The sequence below is a fragment of the Ahaetulla prasina genome, chromosome 2 (genome assembly GCF_028640845.1).
Source record: "Ahaetulla prasina isolate Xishuangbanna chromosome 2, ASM2864084v1, whole genome shotgun sequence".
NCBI classification, from domain to species: Eukaryota; Metazoa; Chordata; class Lepidosauria; order Squamata; family Colubridae; genus Ahaetulla; species Ahaetulla prasina.
In genome coordinates, this window is record NC_080540.1 from 271430557 (window position 1) to 271449271 (window position 18715).

At 37.5% G+C, this 18715-nt stretch overlaps 1 protein-coding gene across 2 annotated transcripts in view; it reads right to left on the reverse strand.

The window, feature by feature from the left end:
- Positions 1-18715, reverse strand: part of LHFPL2 (LHFPL tetraspan subfamily member 2) — a 140356-nt gene that overhangs the window by 34051 nt on the left and 87590 nt on the right. The window contains exon 2 of one of the 2 annotated variants that reach the window (XM_058169363.1): positions 14777-14839. The exons of the other annotated variant lie outside the window; for it this stretch is intronic. The gene's annotated coding sequence lies outside the window, so the exon portion shown is untranslated. The remainder of the gene's footprint in view (positions 1-14776; positions 14840-18715) is intronic. 2 annotated transcript variants of the gene reach the window in all.

The following is an 18715-nucleotide window of genomic DNA, read 5'->3' on the forward strand; positions in this document are numbered from 1 at the left end:
CTGAAGGCTTCCATACGCTGCCACAATTCTCCTCTGTGGGAAAGGAGGGGAGGAGGGTGGTAGTGCAAGGGATGATTAGACATAACGTTTTTTTCCTGCTGGTCAAGGTCAGGCTGGGTTCGCATCTGGAGAAGGAATGGCTGGAGTGAGGCTTCGACATGGGATGGTTGGGGATTGGAGCATGTGACCGGCAGAAGGGTCATGAGGGTGGAGATTTTGGGGGTTGTATTACTGAGGGACGAACCGGAATCCCCAGTTTCGGTTTTCATCCAACTGTGCCAGTTTACCTATGCTAGTAAAAGAACTTTGAAAGATGTTGGTTTCGGAGTCTTTTCTGCAGGAGAGGTTTTCTGGAACACTGACATAGTACTTCTAGATACTGTGCTTATCAATACATTTGATTTTCCTCTCCCTCTCCCCCCCACTCATATGTAGGAACTGACACAGTGTAAAGTTATTCTGATGGATCTGGCATAATATTCAAGCCTATCAAAATCATTTGGTAATGACATTTATTCCTTGAAGATAATTACTCAATTACCCCTAGATGGGTATCATTTGCAAATCTACATGGTTATTCACAGTTATCCTAGTTACTGTATTACAAGGAAGCGATAACGGAATATATATGTGTGGGAAGCTACCCCTCTCCTAGAAGAATGAAATATTTTGAGAAATATTAAAAAAGGCAGGATAAAATATTTATCCTAAAAAAGAAATAAAAATCTTAAGGGAGACAGAAACCCAGAGCCCCAGCTCCCTCTCCCCAGCAAATATTTTGTGCCCATTAAAGACTGGGCCAGCCTATGTACAAAACAAAAGACCTTCAGCTTCAGGGTGATGGGATTAAGACATGACACTCCAGAACATAATAGGATTAACCCACTACATTGTACAATCTCCTAAGGACATTGCATCAGCCAAACTTCAATCAAGCTTGGCCAGACAAACTCCTAGGATTTGTACCTGGCACCATAAGCGTCTGACAACAGCCAATAGAATACATGTTCTTGCACAGGAAGCTCAAGTTCAAAGCCCAAGAGAAGGTATAAATACCCCTCACTCTCAACTCCATGTGTTCAGCTGCACCAGAGAACCATGTGCTTGGTAATTCTGCTTCAACATTAACCATCCTTCCAATCAGGCTCCAAGTTTCCAGTGTTTTTCTCCCGGCTTGGAACTGAACCAGATGGATATTTCTTCCAACATTAACATATATATGAATATATAATATGCCCTTGTTTTTAAAAAAAATTAAAAAGGAATATTAATTCAGAAACACAAGAAATTCCATAAAAAGTCTATGAAGAAACTCATAGATTTGAACAGCAGACACTAAGCAATTCAACTTCTGACACTGCCCGGACAATCAGTAAACCCACATAATCCAACAACATTCATTTGTTTAAAGCTTAGAATCAAACTCTCCAAGGGAGCTTCCAATGTATAAAAACAGTAACATACTGAAACATGATGGTGAGAAGTAACACCTTAGCAAACAATCCTACAAGTAAGAATAATAAAAGCATATCAAGGTTTATAGGATCATGTGACATCAAGTTGTATTTTGTTCATGAAAAGCTTGTACAAACCACATAAAAAACAGTTGTACTATTTTCAATATATATTCCAACTCAGCGACCACCATTACAATGAATGCAGACTTGGCGATCAAAAATCTTTTCATATGGTCCTCCTGTATGAAAAAAATGGTCAAATTGCAGGGGAAAAATTGGAGTTCTATAATATGCTTTTAATTTTCCATTTCTTAATTTGTGTTTGTAGGTTTCTGCTAAGCAGAAGCATAATCAGAAAATTAGTCTTATTAGAAGAACAATTTATAGGTGGTGGTGGTAGGGGAAGACATAACAAAAACTTTAGAGACAGAATTTGTTTTTATCCTCTTAAGCAATTCTCATTGATAAAACTGGATACTAATCTTTTCACAGGGCCTCCTTATCTGAGAATTAGTGCACAGGCACAAGAAAGTGACTTAGAAACAAAACAAACCTTCTCTGTTACTAAACTATTTTCTCAGCTTTCTGGCATTCATGAATTAAGACTGACTAATAACCACCAGTTCTCTTTCCTTTCCTCCCACTCCTGCACCCTGGAATCCAAGTGGAACAGTTTGCTAACCTAAAACAAAAGTTATATTAGCAGGATGGGGGAACATAGTAAAGGCTAATATTACAACCGTGGCATTTTCACTCCGTAAATGCAAAGACTGTCTCATTACAACCATGTAATCCATACACTTGGATGTATATGTGATATAGAGTTATGTGAAAAATTAAACTTGCCCCATTGAAATTTTCCACTTTTTAATCCTATTTCAATACAGAGGCATTTGATCTTCATTTCAATAATATTAGTAGATAAAGGGTATGCCAGGAAGAAACCTCTGCTGCAGTGGTGAAATCCAATTTTTTTTACTACCTATTCTGTGGACATGGCTTGGTGGGCATGGCAGGGGAAGGATACTGCAAAATCTCCATTCCCACCCCACTCTGGGGCCAGCCAGAGGTGGTATTTGCCGGTTCTCCGAACTGCTCAAAATTTCCGTTACCGGTTCTCCAGAACCTGTCTGAACCTGCTGGATTTCACCCCTGCTCTGCTGTCCAAAAAGAGCATTAGGGCAAAGCTACAGTTTACTCATGAACACCTAGGCATAGACCAGCTATTTCTTGAGAATGTCCTTTCAGAGAAATTGAATCTTTCAATAACTGTTAATCCAATGATTACTTTTGCTCACCAGGTAGTTAAAAAAAAATTACAGGAGAAAGACTATTGCTTGCCAAAAAAGAAAATGATTTCCCATCCAACCGGGTGCATACACCAAAGTCTACAGATTAGCCAGATAAAGGCCTTCTCAGCTAAATATACTGTAATTCATCTGTTGGCACGCACATTTAAGGAAGCCTGTTTCTTTCTAAACCACAAATTTGGAGAACAGAACACCAGCAAACCTGGCTGCAAAATATTCAAGGTTTTAAAGGCAGCAACCTGAACTTTGATTTGGAAACAGAACAGTGAAGCTGTGGCAATATGGAATCAACTGTCTTATCATAGCATTCTGGATACGCTGAAATTTCCAGGCGGTTTTCCAAAGACCTTATAGAAGGCATTTCCGAACATCTTGCCAAATAGCAGGGCTCTTGCAATCAAAAGAGAAATCCTATTATACACTCTTTCCAACATGCAAGAGTTCTGCAGAGGGTGGGTACGTGGAGGCATACAACTTTATCAAGTTGTAATAAATATTCCAAATGCTGCAAAAATAATAATAAAATAAGATTTTTACCATCTTGAGAGATTTGGAATATATAATAACCATCTGAAAAAAATCTTTTCATTATAAAATCCATCTACATTAAAAAACGGAAGGCATGGTATCCGGTTTCTAACACATACCTGTCTGCACACATATGCCTTGTTTCTTCTACACCTCTAGGAAAAGTAAAGCATGATGCTGCTAAATAAATATAGGGGCTGTCAAAGAGAAGCAAATAAATGTATTTCTTCACTCAATAAATGAAAATCCCGTTCATCATTATAATTAGCAGTCCAGTTGAATTAAACTACACAAATCTAAAATTTACTTTGTGATCCAAATCCTAAAAACTTTACAACTAGCAATGCTTACAGTTGGATTCCTACCAAATGTTATCCCATGGCAAGGTCACAAAATATTGTCATTGAAAGACCTTGTTAATGTTACAAGCATTGCAGGCACATCCATCAGATGAGATAATTTAGGACCTGTGTGCCAATTCCATTGGACTATTCCAGTTTAAAGGTTAATGGACCATAGCCAATGCAGCCAACCTTTTTTTAATTATATGTATTCAACACTTGCACATCCAAGAAAAATCTCTTTAAGCTTAATGAACAAGATTGAATTATTCAACAATTCTGTTAGTTTTGTATGAAACTTTCATTTTTTTAAAAAACACACACACGTATACATTTGTCACATTCAAAGTACTGCCAACAATCTCAAAAAGATCAATATTTTTAGGTAAAACCTATAATAAGTGCCAAAGAACATTTGTTTGGAATCATATGCTAATTCTGATAATAAAGCAACTAAAGACATAACCTCTGGATTTACACAGGGTTGCGTTTCAAACTGTTCCTCCTTGTCCAGACCCCAACCTCCTCAAGGCACTCAAACACAATTTGACTGTTGATGACCAGGTTATCTAATCCTATGCCAATAAATGATTTCATCCATCTTAATCAGGGGTGAAATCCAGCAGGTTCTGACAGGTTCTGGAGAACAGGTAGCAGAAATTTTGAGCAATTTGGAGAACCGGTAGCGGAAATTTTGAGTAGTTCAGAAAACCGGCAGATACCATCTCTGGCTGGCCCCAGAGTGGGGTGGGAATGGAGTTTTTGCAATATCCTTCCCCTGCCATGCCCAAAGAACCGGTAGTAAAAAAATTTGGATTTCACCACTGATCTTAATGTAGATTTTTTTAAACAAGGGGAACAAGAGCATTAGGTCCTGTGGCAGCCCACAAACCATGGACTATGTATTCAATCCCCTCCTATCAATATCAGTTAGAACCAGCCACAGAGAAAGGAAGAAAAACACTGCAACTCCCAATCTCAATTGCCATAGTTGAGCGGAATGGGGAAGAAAGGCTTCAGTTTAACCAAGCAAGACAAAATCATTTTGGGTTTCGGGATTCCCTGAGTCTGGGATTCTCTATCTGTTATACTCAGACAGAATAGTACATCATTAGGGAGTATTCTTTTTCTCTAGGCCAGGGGTGTCAAACTCAAGGCCCAGGGGCTGGATCTGGCCCGCAGGATGCTTAGATGCCGCCCACGGGGTCGCCCTGGAAACAGCAAAGGACCAGCCTCAGTGCTTCTGCCATGAAATTGGAGCTTGGGAGGGCCGCATAAGCCCCCCCACCCCGAGCTCCATTTTCACTGGCAGAGGGTAGCAGGAGGCTGTGGCAGCTGTAAACGGAGCTTGAGAGCCTGTTTTCACTGGCAGAGTGCTCGAGCCACCACAGACATCCCTGACATGAGTGACGTTGAGCTAGCCACCCCCACCCCAGCCTCCCAAGATCAAACACAATTCTGATGTGGCCCTCAATGAAATTGTTTGACACCCTTGCTCTAGGCTATTGCTGAAACAGCAGATGGCAACCATGACCATAAAGGCATTTCCACAAATCCATGTTGTGCATCAATTGGGCTCAGATCTAGATTGGGGAAATCCTTTTTATGATAACTCATGCCCTGGTCATCTTCCATATGGAGTATTTCAACATTCCGTTCCTTAGCTTCCTCTCAACACCAGATTTGAGTCCTTATTTTTGCCCCATTAAACAAGGAACAAAATAGCTGTTTTAAGATCTGATATTGTACCAGTTTAGCTTGGATAAGAAATAATTAAATGGGAATATGATAATTACTTTAAAATATCTGAAAAGGTGTTATATACTTTAGATAGGAAAGTGTTTTTGGAGCGTTTTTCTGCAGAAAGTAATGTCCTGATAAAAGATTCAGTTTAAAAGATTCTAATTAGTAAAAAAATTTCATGCACTATAAGCCACTTGACAATACTGTAGACCAGTCTGCTTTAAAAGCACAGGTCATTAAGTAAAGCTTTTATGGCCAACTAAGAAGTAATTTTTTTGTATGTTCAGGGAGATGAAATACTGTATATCTTAATTCTATATAATCCATCCTAGAACATATAACAGCCTCCCCACTTCTGAAGCCTTGGGAATATAATCAATTATAACATTTAGATTCTCATATTTGAAAATAAATAACAGCTACATCTACCTGGAAATATTGGGGGCTATAATTCCAATAAATTTGGAGGCAGGGGAAAGGAAGCTCTACAATACATATACATGTAGCAAAGGAACTACTTTGCACTGCAGAATAATTAATGTACAAATAGATCAATACATCCTCATGTAATTTAAACATCCCCATACTTTTCATCTAAGGGGCTGCCACAAAGAAGTGGGGGACAACTATTCTCCAAACCACTTGAAAGCAGAACAAGAAGCCATGGATAGAAACTAATCAAGGAGAGAACCAAGCTAGAAATAAGGAGAAATTTCCTGACCGTTACAACAATTAATCAATGGAATAGCTTGCCTTCAGAACTTGTAGCTGTTCCATCAGTGGAGGCGTTTAAGAAGAAACTGGACAATTACTTGTCTAAACTGGTATAGGGTCTCCTGCTTGAGCATGGAATTAGATCTCCAAAGTCCCTTCCAACTATTATTCTCTTAACAGATTTCAGAAAATTCATTCCAACTATAGTAGAGATAAAAAGAAAATCTAACAATGTATGTATCAAATTCAACTTTCCTCAGAAATAATTTTGATTTTTAAGGACACTGAGGCCGACACATATTTTTATAGCAAGTCATAATTTTCCCTTTGGATGAACATAGAAATATTTATTTTTATTTTTAAAATACCCTGTATTTACCATGGAAAAGAAATTAGGATATAAATACCATCAGGCTGACTGGGGAGTAAACCTTTTTCTCTCACACACATGCACATACAGTATAAGCCTCACCCATTAGCCACAAGACGAGCAATGGTTTGTGAGAAATTACTTCAAAAGCCTCAAATGACAGGCTTAGCAGCAGATCCCCTCAGCAAAATACTTAGTATATTGCAACATGAATCTCAATTCTTTCATATATATTGCCTCATTAACAACAGATGTTTATGTGTGAGCCATAAATAGGATGTTTAAATGCAAGGCTAACAACAAAATCTCCAAAAGTTAATCAAAATTGAATCAGGTTAATCCTACACAAATCAAACACTAAATGAAGTGAAGAATCAAAATCAGCATTGAAGCCTCCACCATTTACTAATACTTCTGTATGTACAATATATTCCCTGCAATACATTTCTATCAGCTGAATGTAAATTAAAATTTGCAGTTTCAAATCACTTGTCTGAAAAATATATTACATTTCCGTTAATCCACTTTCAATCCAAGAACCTTGAAGCTTCTAAAATGGATCAAACACCCCATTTACAAGCTGTCTATATTAATAATCTTTGTTAAAGTTGGAAGGAACCAACATTAATACACTAACAATGCAGCCAGTAGCTATTTATCATTTTGCAGTTCTGTATTTTTAAAGAATCCATTGTTTGAAATTATGCAGTTCATCAAATCTTCCCCATGGATAATTAAAACTGTGATTTTCATGTTTCAAAAATGTTGAATTAAAGCAAAGTGCTTTAGTGATTATACTTAAATTGCTTTATAATGATCTATCAACCAAAAGATATGCCAAGTATAATACTGTTTCAAATTTTGATAGGCAGATAGATTAAAAGTATATCAATCTTTCCCCCCCCAATATAAATTAGTCTTTATTCAAAGGTATATATTATTGAACTGCTTCCATAGTCATGCTGGACATAAAAATACCAACTTCATTTACTGATTTGGAATAGGATGATGATGATAAGAACAACAACCCAGGTCCTTGGGAAGGAATTGATGGTGGATAAAAATGGCAAATTCAGTTTAAACATCTGGCTGAGTGTGTAACCAACCACAATTATAGATTTGAAATAATAGAATTGAAATAATTCAATTCCAGCAGAATTTGCAATGTATAGCAAATTAGCAACAATCCTTGAAAATAGGAAAGGGCTGACCACAAATAATAAAAAGTCTTCCAAGGAATAGATCCTAAAATTCTAGAAAAGTCTAAAAAATTACCTAAACAATATATCTGATCATGAAGTCATAACATTTGGTGTATAAAAATTAAAAGAGGGGTTCATAAATTCAGAAGTTTAACTGAATAAAATATTTGGCCACAAAAAAATAAGAAACTAGTAAAGTAAGTTGCATAAATTCTGAAAACATACAAATATGGCTAATATAAAATGCAGTATATTATATTTAAGATATTGTCTAAAGGTAAAGGTTCCCCTCGTCCATATTTGCTAGTTGTTCCCGACTCTAGGAGGCGGTGCTCATCTCCGTTTCAAAGCCGAAGAGCCAGCACTGTCCAAAGACGTCTCCATGGTCATATGGCTGGTATGACTAAATGCCGAATTCATGCAGATACCTTCCCACCAAAGGTAGTCCCTATTTTTCTACTTGCATTTTTTACATGCTTTCAAACTGCTAGGTTGGTAGAAGCTGGGACAAGTAACAGGAGCTCACCCCGTTACACAACACTAAGGATTTGAACTGCTGACCTTTCAATCAACAAGCTCAGCATTTAGCAAAGAAGAAAATGGTGATTTCTTTCAGCTCCTTCATACTATGTTGTTTTTTGGTGGGTCTCTAAAACTGAATTTCATGGCCAGAGGTTCTTTGTAGCTGAAAAAAACATATTTAGGTTTGTCTCTTCTCCAGAGAAAACAGGGCAGTTTCTTGTTTCTAATCTAATCTCTTCCTGAGTAAATAGACTGTCACCTTCTTCACTGCACTGCCAGCTTTGGGTCCTGATCAATTGGTCAGAAGATAGGAATAGATCCATCAATCTTTACCAATGGACCTCAGAAGGAAACAACGTGAATTCTTTTTTCTTCTCTTGTAAAAAATCATAGCATGCAAGCATTAATTGTAATTACTTTAGGTAGAAAGCAGAAATTACATTATTAAGGATAAAACTTTCAGAATAAGAATTGTCCTGAACAATCAAATTGTTTTTAAAATAATCCAATTCTTTGGAAGTGGGGAAAAAAGAAGAAAAAGATTCCATAGGGGGGAAAAACAGGGGGAACTCTGTTTCTGAATATAGCAATTGACATATCCACTGGAAAAACTTACTTGTAGCACAACAATTCTAAAGATTGAGTATAAATGTATGCATAGTGACAACTGAACTGTTTAGCTACAATAAATGTATCAGTTTTTGATTCTGAGGGCAAAATATTATAATCATTTGAAATTTTATACACACGCACACATATCTACACATAGATACATATGTGAAATTTTATACACATGCACACATATATACACACGTGTGTGCATGCGTGCATGCATATATGTATAAATTACATATCCACAGATGCTAAAATTGGCAAATTACATTATTTCTTCTTTACATAAGTTTTAAATTTTTCTTGCTCATTCTTGTTTCTCAAGATCACAACAGAAATATTTAGCAGTTTGCCCCTTTCAATTTGTGTGTGTGTGTGTGTGTGTGTGTGTGTGTGTGTGTGTGTGTGTATGTGGATCTACTGAGCATGTTGATACCTTCCTCTATTTCTCAAAGGCCATCTGTTGATTTACAGTTGGCCAGGATTCAGCAGCTGTTCTGCTTTGAGAATAATAAGGGATGGATTTTAAAATAAAATGGCCAGCATCATACTGTCTTGTGCATTTATACCCATTGCTGGCATTGCTGCATTTGAAAAATTACTATAGTTCTGGGAGCATTTTCTTTAAAAAGACATTATATTAATGTAAAAGATGGAAGGCACGGAAAACAAAACAAAGAGTGTAAAAAGTGTTCTCAGGACAGAAAACTATAGCAGCAAAGTTTTTCATCTTGAGAATTAACCTGAATGCTTGGCAGAAATAAACTGCATGGGACTTTTTTCCCACCATCATGAGGAGGAGGAGGAGAAGGAGAAAGGTGGACCTTTGACAGTCAGGTTTCAGACCAGGACAGAATGGTAACTGCACTGGTTCCACGTGTGGATGAACTATGGAGAGACTAGGGTTGGGGTAATGTCCTCCTTGATGCTGTAGGACAATGATGGCTAACCTTTTCGGCAGTGCCGAAAGCACGCGCACCATAATGCAATGCGTGCCCCCCTACACATGCACATGTGACCCCCCCTGCATCCCATGCATGCATGCCTTACACCCACGTGTGCAACCTGCCCATGCACACACGATCCCCCGTGTGCCCCCCCTCGCATGCATGGCAGGGACCCAAAAATCAGCTGGCTGGTGGAAGGTGCGTGCGCATGCACTGCAGAGCTGAGCTGGGGTGATGGCTCGCATGCCTGCAGAGAGGGCTCTGTGTGCAACCTGTGGCACGCATGCCATAGGTTCCCCATCACAGCCTTAGAACCTTTTGATGCAGGTAGTCCTTGACTTAAACCTGAATTACTGTCTTAAGTCATTGTGGCAGTAAATTGAGGCAGCTACATAACCAGAAGTAATTTTCTGGCCTTTTTTTTTTTAGGGTTGTTAAGCGAACACTATGATCATTAAGTGAACCCCTTTCATTTGAATGGGTGCTGCAACTGGATTTGGTGGTGGATGCCAGAAACTAGCAAAAAAGCCTATAGCGAATTGTGGTGATGTGACTGTGGAATACTGTGACCACCCAATTTGCACTGATGTCATGGGGGGGGGGCTAACCATTTATGTCTGTTGGGGGTACTTTACAGGCCTTCCATTTTCCTGTATAACTATCCACATTATAAGTTTGTTTGAACATATTTGAACTGAATCTATGAACAGCATAGCCCTGTGAGATTAATCACTCTCTTTAATAAGATAAAACAGTACTATTCAGTTTATCTACAGGACAGACGAAGTGAAAGCGTAGAAAAAACTTATAATAATTTTAAACAGGTGAAATGCTCACGTAGTGATTCTTGTCAGAAAATTATATCAATATCTGTCTAGAAAGAAAGAAAGACTAACAAACAAATAGCTGAAAAAGAGTTTTCAAGTTTTAAGTTTTGAGACCACCCAATTAGGGAAATTGGTAAGAAACAAGTGACAGATGGAAAAAGAGGAAGTTCAAACTTAAGGCCAGCTATTTCAGCCATAATGCCTTAAGTTCAAATAAGTCTCATGCTGGAGACTGTAGACAAAACACATGAGTCGACAGCAGACAATGTTGTCAGCACTAGCACTGAGAAACAAAGACTGTCTTGCGTTCCTGTTTTCATTTAAGTAGTGCAGAATATATCCACAGACACTCAGGATTATGGGAATAACATGCAGTGTTTATATGTTAAAACACAATGAAAAGAGTAAAGTTTTGGAAGACACTGCCCCCCCCAATATTTATTTATTTATTTTATTTATTTATTTTCTTTAATCCAACATTCTATTCCACATAGTTAATCACACTTTATAGAAATAAAGTTGGTTAGTTGTGGCAGGGATGAGGGATATTATACAGACACTTCTTAATATTCAATATTTAGTTACTGAAGATTCCCTTCAATAACTTTAGTTAGCATTGAATGTGGAAGCCAAATGTAAGCATTGCCAAAATAAAATAATATTTTCTGCTTACTTAGAAAACTTTCCAGATAGGTTTTTAAAAAAACCCTTGAATAAATGAAGAGAGCTGTTTTTTTAAGTACAATGCCATTCCTATTTCAAAAACAGTTTTGTTAGGGGTGAAAAGATGCTTTTCGGCAGGATCCATTTAGCTAATAGACATATTAATTATTTGAGATATAACAATTTAAAAAAGTAAATATTCCTACAAGTCCAAGTCAATTCACATATTTATCCACTTAGGTTTTTTGATAGTAATATGGAAGATATTTTCTGCTGATTTCTTATGGAACTTTCTTAAAAAACATTTCTCACTAGAATATAGTCCTGGAACTACCAGTTAGTAGTAACTGGACTTGCTCGCTTCTGAGCCCAGACAAGGTTGATTACATGTTATAATCTGCCAGGACAGGGGGTAATGTACCTAAAAGCATGTTATACAGAAGATAACAGGACCTGATGTTGCTGAACATAATTTTAATAAACAAAGGAGATGAAATCAAATCTATCACCAATTGCCAGAGATCCCAATTATTACTTTTCAAGTAGAATAGGAATAAAGTAGGGTAATTTATGCAATGGAACAATGAAGACTTATCAGAAGAGATTGCAGACAAAACACAGTAAACTCTCCTCTCTTTAATTGCCAAGGCTGTATGCCTTCATATGATAATGGGCCTGAACAGATATGCAGCTGGTGTGTGTCTTGTGAAAAAGGAGGAGTTGTTGTATTTTGTCTTGGTTATGGGAAAAGCAGCCTTCCAGCTGTATAAATGGTACTTGGCTGCTCTCCATATAAATATTTCCACCTGGCCTCATTGGAGTAGGGAAACAGTTGGGGGCTATGGAAATGATGTAATTCCCAAAGCAGAGGCAGAGTCAAAGGCAGACAGCCCATCAATCAGACCCCAGCAAGCCCATGCACAAGATCTCTCAAATTACCACTTCACACCAAGAACCTGCTGAAAACATCCCCTTTTAACATCTGCTAATCAGATTGCTTCTCAGGAACCTGCTACAATTATACCTGTTATTGCAGAAAGCAATGTGGAAAGTGGGGTGAGGGAGGGGGATGTTGCATGTCTACAGCTGGGCATTTAGTAAAACAGATGGACTGTATCTGAGGCAAGAGCTCTCTTTGAAATCCAATTCTTGACCATGAGAATGAGACCTAAATGAAGCTGGCTGAAATGATGGCCTTGAACTAATCATCAATAACTCATATAATGGAAATGCAGATGGTGCAATGGCTAAGATGTGTAAGTCTGAGGCATGAAAGCTGGTTGTTGATTTTGGGCCAATTACTCTCTCTTCTCAGCACTGCCCATCTAACACATTGGTTACTGTGGGGAAAACAGGAGGAGGAAGGGGTATTATGATATGTTTGCCACCTTAAGTTGGGTATGAAAAAATGGGCAGGATAAAAATCTAATTAAAAAAAGTAAAATCTAGGTCACCAGTGTCAAACTCGCAGCATCACGTTGTCATCACATGACATTTTGCAACGTTTTCCCCATTTGCTGAGCTGGGGTGGGCGTGGCCTGCATGTGACACATCTGGCCCATGGGCCGCCAGTTTGACATCCCTGATATAGGTAGTAGAATTTGGAGAGCTCCAGTCAGAGTAACAGCTCCTCTATTTGCAGGTGGAAATAGAAAATGAAAACATCCAGATGTGAAGAATAAAAATTTCTTCAAGGATTCCTTCTTCATATTAACATTTGCATGATATGATTCAAGATATTGGATATATATCAGGGGTCTCCAACTTTGGCAACTTTAAGACTTGTGGACTTCAACTCCCAGAGTTCCTCAGCCAGCAAAGTCTACAAGTCTTAAAGTTGTCAAGGTTGGAGACCCCTGATATAGACCACAATCTGGAGCAGAGGGTTTTTTTCTTCTGGTTAATAGTATAAGATGTGCACTCTCACAAAATCAAAACCACACGGAGGGAAGGCTGTGCTCTTGCAAAAATAGGGACTATAGTTGGTGCAGCCAGATGTGTCAGATCCATTTAGCAGAAGGCAAACTGGTAACTGCCAACATTCCTACTCTCCCGTTAAATTCTCTCTCTCTTTTTCTTTTGCAGGCCCATTTTCAAACAAGCACTGATTTACAGACATTTTTTATTTTTCTAAAAAAATGTCTATGAAGTCTATGCATCTATGTTCCTGCATCACGACTCCCTGCACTCAGACACTCAAGCCCTGGTTATCACTCATGTAGACTATTGCAATGCACTCTACATGGGGCTACCCTTGAAGTTCATTCAGAAGCTTTAGCTGGTGTACAAAGTGCAACAATGAGACCAATCTTTGAGGGCCTTAGGATGGCCCATATTATACTTCTACTCTGCCAATTTCACTGGCAGAATGCAGTTCAAGTGTTGGTTATGACCAGTAGTGAAATGTAAAATTTGTTACTACCGGTTCTGTGGGCGTGGCCAAGTTTTTTTTTTTACTTTTAAAAGCATTTTTTAAAACCTCTTCAGCCGAAGAGGTTGTAAAAAAATGCTTTTAAAAAGCTCTGACAATCTCAGCTGAGCCACACAATCATCAGAGGCTTTTTTTTTTACTTTTAAAAGCATTTTTTTCAGCCAAAGAAAAAATGCTTTTAAAAGTAAAAAAAAACCAACCTCTGATGATCACGCAGCTCAGCTGGGCATAGGGGGGACAGGGATTTTTGCTATTGGTTCTCCGAACCACCCATCGCCATCGCTACCGATCAGGGATCCGGTCCAAACCGGGAGCATTTCACCCCTGATTATGACCTTTAAAGCCCCTAATGGCATAGGTCCATTCTACCTGATGAACTGCCTCCTCCTACTAGGACAAACACATCCTATTTGTGCTGGCAGAGCAGGCCTACTGTGGATCCATTGGTCAAAGGTGATCACATGACCCCAGGACACTGCAACCATCATAGATACATGCTAGCTGGCAAGTGCCCAAATTTTGACCATGTGACCATGGGGATGCTTCAACAGTCATTAAGCAGGGAAATCAGTCATAAATCACTTTTTTCAGTGCCATTGTAACTTTGAACAGTTACTAAATTAACTGTTGTAAGTCAAGGACTACCAGTATTAGGAGATGTGGGGATAGCAACTAACTGGGATGAGTTTAAATAGGAACTGGATAAACACATAGAAAACAGGTTTGTCAAGAGCTGTTGTTTGGAAGACTCAATGTTTCCTTCCAGGTTGGGGCATGCTACTTCCAAATCACAGCTGAAGGCAAACCATAGCAAGAGAGAAGAATGCCTCCATTTCCTGCTTGAAAACAACCCAAAGAAACGAGGAAAACATTTCTAAGATGGGTCTTGGTCTGATCCAGCAAGGTATTATTTTATTATCACTGCAAATTTCAATAAGGAACCATCATATTAACTGTAAGTGAACTTCTAATGAAAAGCTATCTTTCATTTCCTTGGTTGTTCCCAAATTCTGAGGGGCTGCTCATCAAAGACCTTTTGAATAAAATAAAATAAAGAATAAAATTAACTTTAAGCTTATTTAACCAAGAGAATCCTCCATTTTACTTACCTGATCAATATATCAGAGTCCTTCCTTCTGAGAAAAAGAGGACTGTCATTCAGTAGGGTGTTTCTGGGAAGAAATATTAACATCATGTAAGCAAAACTGTATTAGTTAAAAATGTACCAGTCTGACTTTAATGGAAGAAGTCAGGTTATGTGGGAGAGAAGGATTATAATTGTGTTAGATTTTAAAAATTTAATGTATGACTGTGTGTTTAATGAACTATACCTTGTGTTTGCTCCGGGAAGTCGGGGGGGGGGGAGGAGGTTTTGGAGGGAGGGGGGAAGGTGGGGGAGGGGGAAGGTGGGGGAGGGGGAAAATTTAATTGTTGTTCTAAAACTTTTTCAATTAAAAAAAAAATGTACCAGTCTGTTAATCCAGTTTACATTTCGTAGTACAATATCCATAACTCCCTTTTCACAACTCTGTAATCCCTTAATTCGGAGTAGAGTTAGGGCGACTGAAGAAGCTGAGCGTTTACAGTTTGAGGATCCCTCAGTCATAAGCATATTTTATCTCTTCAGCAAGAGAACATACAGGTAGTCCTCAACTTACAACTATTCATTTAAGGACTGTTCAAATTACAACACTAAAAAAGTGACTTATGACTGTTTTTCACACACTTATGACCATTATAGCATCCCCATGGTCACGTGATTAAAATTCAGACGCTGGGCAACTGCCTCAAATTTTTAACAGTTGCCGTGTCCTATATAATCAGTGTCATATAATCCCCTTTTGCGACCTTCTGACAAGTCAATGGGAGAGCCAGATTCGCTTAACAATCGTGTTACTAACTTAACAGCTTCAGTGATTCACTTAACAATAGTGGCAAAAAAGGTCTAAAATGGGACAAAAGTCACTTAACAATTGTTTCACTTAGCAACATAATTTTGGGCTCAATTGTGGTCGAAAGTTGAGGACTACCTGTACCTCTGTTTCCCAAAGGATGACCCAAATGAGTAATTAACAATAATATTATCATTTGCAAGTGAAATTACCATAGGTCTCTTAAAGGTCTTTCTCAATACTGGCAAATCTACATGGCATTCTGCCCAAATACATTATGAATTCAGAAAACATTAACTAAGCTAGCTGTATCTTTTGAACTACACAGGATAATTGCACTGAACAAAACTGCATTAGACTCAATATTAACAAAGCAGCCCTCTTTCTTAGCTATAAACCTTATCCTGCTTGGGCAGTCTTCTCTAAACTGATGGCCTGGAGAAGACGTAACCCTAGAATTCCTGGCCAACTGATTTAGGGTACAGAAATAGTTTTGTGGTTGAAGCTTAAACACAAAAATCTGGTTGATTTAAATTGTACTGTGTACCTCCCAGAAAGCGTCAATAAAACTGCATTTGCAATGTTTCTACATTTTTTAAAATTTAAAAATTTTATGATTTAAATATATAGTGTACAAACATCCTAAGACATTTTTATCTCTAGGACCTAGCTTTTACTACATCATGCCCAACATTTTTTCTTAATAACCGACCACCGCTATTAGGTTTTTAATGTTAACTAGATTTATGAATACAAAGAAAAATAAAACTGAAATAGGAAGCAATTCTTCTTAATTCAATTTAGAACTAACCAAATAGTCTACTTTGTTTTACATTTTTTACATTTCTGTGTTTAATTAAACTCCCTTGGTTTTCATTCACTTCTTAACAGCATTGACTCTCTTATTTATTGATTGCTTTCCAGAAAAGGGGAGGAACTTGCAAAACTGGTATTCTCTGATGCCAGAAAAACAATTGTAGGATCAGTTTGCCGGTTTTGAAGGAGTTAACACTGCACTCATTTTTTCAGATGAAGTCCAGCTGCAGGATTAGTGGGAATGTTAAAAGTAGTTAACAATATACCACAAAGAACTTTTTCTTTCTTTTTTTGGTCATTCTACAATTCACTGTAGGGACTTCATTATTTAAATACTCTTAAGAGCCTACCCATTACTTTCACAAAAAATAGTCTGTTCTATTTGTTACAAAATAAACAGAATCTTTCTAGTTTTACTGGCTCTTTGTCATCAGCTTTGGAAAGGTGGTAAAGATAAGTACTCTTTTTCAAAAGCTGTGGCTCTAACATTCTGCCAAGTTAAATCTTATTCTCTCAAGTGGATCTGTTTGCCAATTTTGTCTAGTTAAGGCAATCCTGCATATATGACTAAGAGGCTACATGAACTACTCCACAGATGTTATTTCTTTAGGTTTTTTTCTTCTGTTTTCCCTTGTTACGGAAAGTTACAGAAAAAGCTTATCTCATAAACAAATAGTCACTCTCTCAGCTTACAGTATACATGCAAACATATCACATACATTCACCAACTATATTTTCTCAGAAAAAGTAAAGGTCAACCCTGGAAAGGAGGCAAATCCATAAAGATAAAAAAAAACCCAACTGTTTATATTTATAACTTGGCTTTACAAAAGAAAATTCAAGAGCAAAACCAAGAAAATAACTACGGATAGTTGAACAGTCAGAAGTGGTATTTACTGGTTCTCCGAACTACTCAAAATTTCCGCTACTGGTTCTCCAGAACTGGTCAGAACCTGCTGAATACCACCTCTGGCTTCAGGTCTTCTTTAAAGCAACATTTTGGCTATTCTGTACCTGCCAAATGACACTTATTTTGAACAGTTTGAAGATTTTTTTTCTGTTTATTAATTTATATTTCCTATTACTTAACTGCCCACTTTTCTCAGAGAAGGATTCTGGGTGGTGTACAACATAATAAATATACAAACAATATATATAATTAACATTAAAATTAGAATGAACTTAAAATTAAATAGTTTTAAAATTAAAAAATATAAAATTTCAAAAATTTTCAAGTGAAACATTCCAAGAATAGGGCGTTATCAGTTGTTATTACAGGATTTTTGCACTTAATTCCTAAAATATTTCCATGTTCTTTAGATCTGGCCTCACTACAGTTTTATTTATGAAAGTAGGGTATACCTTTCTCTTTTCACAATTCATTTAGCTGCTTCATGCTATTTTTCTTGGACACTAGTAATGTGTGGCTCCATGAATTTGCATATACAGATTATAGATTAGCACAGAACCCATTTACACTTATAAATTTAGAAGACTCTTAAATTAGACCTTGCTGATGACTTGGTGGGAACCTTCTTTTACCTACACACACATTTGTTGCATGATTAGGCAAGGCTTACGTGAAAGGCTTTCAGTTTGTTTTCTATCACTGCATCAACACACATCCTTGAAGTCCTTTCCTTTGAAGGGTACTTAATTCTCCTTCTGCTCATCAAAATGTGTTATTTTTCTCAACTCTCTTTCAGAATCCTTAATTTGTTCAGCAAGACACATGTCATCCCATCACAAAAATCCAGCCTTTAGATCACAAGATGGTAATTTCCACTGAGAAATAACCCTGAGTAATATGACTCTTAAGAAGAGTCTTAATTCTATCTGGAGAAAAACTGCACCTGGAACTTTTGGATGCAAAACATATGCTCTATGGATTTTCCGCCCCAGAAATAAAGAAGTTGGAGAGAGGAGGAGACTTTAATTGTTCCCATTTCCTGTTGTGCATCTTCCCTAAGCATCATGGAAACATCACAACTAGAAAGGCAGCCAACAGCTAAGTATTGTGGCTCTGAACTCTCATCAAGTCACAATAAATCCAATTTATGAAGCACATAGAAATAATGAGATCCTACCTAAAAAATAAATTTGTAAGCCATTGAAAAAGAGGGAGAAATATATACTGACTACTACTGGGTAATGCATTCTAATAGTTTGGGACTCCAATTGAAAAACATCTGCTTCTTGGTGTTATTAGGTTACATATAAAACAGCCAGAGTATGACTTAGGTCATTAACAAATTTCAGCACTAAGCTCAGAAATGAATTTGGGATAATTGGATTTGAAAAAATATTATTCATATCTTGAAGTATGCATTCACTTCCCCC